Source organism: Octodon degus, unplaced genomic scaffold, assembly GCF_000260255.1.
Source record: "Octodon degus isolate 3935 unplaced genomic scaffold, OctDeg1.0 scaffold00008, whole genome shotgun sequence".
NCBI lineage: Eukaryota > Metazoa > Chordata > Mammalia > Rodentia > Octodontidae > Octodon > Octodon degus.
The window spans coordinates 3,674,009-3,676,284 of record NW_004524584.1 but is presented as its reverse complement, the minus strand read 5'-3'; the positions used below and the strand labels follow the sequence as shown (position 1 = coordinate 3,676,284).

At 49.6% G+C, this 2,276-nt stretch overlaps 1 pseudogene; it reads left to right on the top strand.

Annotated features, from left to right (window-relative positions):
- Positions 1-343: 343 nt before the first annotated feature.
- On the top strand, positions 344-2,270 carry LOC101565146 (annotated as a pseudogene).
- Positions 2,271-2,276: the final 6 nt, after the last annotated feature.

Genomic DNA, 2,276 nt, shown 5'->3' with positions numbered 1-2,276 from the left:
GATCCTGGTCCTGAAAAGTACAAACAAACAAACAAACAAACAAAAAAGGTTCAAAGAAAAACAAAATATATAACATAAAAAATAAGTTCTTATATTATACTGCACAGTAATAATTATAGACAAAAAACATGTACCATATATCTCAAAGAAGCTTTCAACTGTTTTTTTTTTTCTTTTTAGTGTTTTTCAGATGTTTTGAGCATAAGGAAATGATAGAAGTTGGAGAAGACAGATATGCTTATCCCAATTTTAACATTATGCTATGTATACATGCATACAAATATTACATGGGACCCCATATGTACAATTTAAATGTCAGTTAAAATAATAATTAAAGGTCCGGCCGCCGCCGCCACCAGCACCAACACCACCACCACCACCTGGGGGTTGGTTGAGGCGGACGGTGGGGTCCGGGCGGGAGTGCGGCGCCGCCGCTGCGCGACAAGGAAGCGGTCAGAAAATGGGTAAGAAGAGTCGAGTAAAAACTCAGAAATCAGGCACTGGGGCTGCAGCCAGCGTGTCTCCGAAGGAAATCTTGAACCTGACCAGTGAACTGTTGCAGAAGTGCAGCAGTCCCGCACCCAGCCCGGGGAAAGAATGGGAGGAGTATGTGCAGATCCGGTCTCTGGTGGAGAAAATACGGAAAAAGCAAAAAGGTCTGTCTGTTACTTTTGATGGAGAAAGAGAAGATTACTTTCCTGATCTAATGAAATGGGCCTCTGAAAATGGGGCCTCTGTCGAGGGCTTTGAAATGGTTAACTTCAAAGAAGAGGGCTTCAGTTTGAGAGCAACGAAAGATATCAAGGCAGAAGAATTGTTTTTATGGGTTCCACGAAACTTACTAATGACTGTTGAATCTGCTAAAAATTCAGTATTGGGGCCCTTATACTCTCAAGACCGAATTCTTCAAGCCATGGGCAATATCGCCCTGGCTTTTCATCTGCTGCTGTGAGCGAGCCAGCCCCAACTCTTTCTGGCTGCCCTACATTCAGACCCTTCCCAGCGAGTACGACACTCCTCTCTACTTTGAAGAAGAGGAAGTTCGGTGTCTGCAGTCAACACAGGCTATCCATGATGTCTTTAGCCAGTATAAAAACGCAGCTCGACAGTATGCCTATTTCTATAAAAGTTATCCAGACCCATCCACATGCCAACAAACTGCCCTTGAAGGATTCGTTCACTTACGAGGACTACAGGTGGGCGGTCTCTTCTGTTATGACTCGACAAAACCAAGTTCCCACGGAGGACGGCTCCCGGGTGACCCTGGCCCTGATTCCCTTGTGGGACATGTGTAACCACACCAACGGCCTGATCACGACTGCTTACAACCTGGAGGATGACCGCTGTGAGTGTGTGGCTCTGCAGGACTTTCGGGCCCGGAGAGCAGATTTACATTTTTTACGGCACCCGGTCAAATGCAGAGTTTGTGATCCACAGTGGCTTTTTCTTTGACAGCAACACACATGACAGAGTGAAAATAAAGCTCGGCGTGAGTAAAAGCGACCGGCTGTATGCCATGAAAGCTGAGGTCCTGGCGCGCGCGGGCATCCCATCGTCCAGTGTTTTTGCACTACATTTTACGGAGCAGCCTATCTCTGCTCAGCTTCTGGCTTTTCTCCGAGTATTCTGCATGACTGAAGAGGAACTAAAAGAACATTTGCTGGGAGAGAACGCAATTGACAGAATCTTCACCCTGGGTAACTCAGAGTTTCCGGTCAGCTGGGAAAATGAAGTTAAACTTTGGTCGTTTCTGGAAGATAGATCATCTCTTCTTTTAAAAACATACAAAACAACAATTGAGGAAGACCAGGCGTGCTCAAGAGCCCCAAGCTTCCCGCGCGCATGAAGATGGCCATCAAACTGCGGCTAGGGGAGAAGGAGATTCTAGAGAGAGCCGTGCAGAGTGCGGCCGCCAACCGGAAGTGCTTCCGCAAGCACGTGGCTCCGAATTACGAATTACGAGGAGAGCAACCTTGGGCTGCTGGAGGGCGGCGCGGGCGACTCGCTGCTGCCCCTGGTCCTGCGGGGCCTGGAGGAGGAGGCGGGGGCGCAGCAGGCGCCGAGCCTCAAGGGGGCTGGCGGCGGGCGCGTCAACAGCGAAAACTCTATCCCCAACGGGACCGGGTCCGAGAGGGAGAATGTCAGCCCCGGAGAGAGCTGGAGAGTGAGTGGAGACGCCAAAGAATCCTCAGACAGCACTGACAGAGCCAGAGAGCAGCTCTGAGCTGCGCGGCTCGGCCGGCGCGACGGACAGTCCATTTCCACGCTGTGTTCAT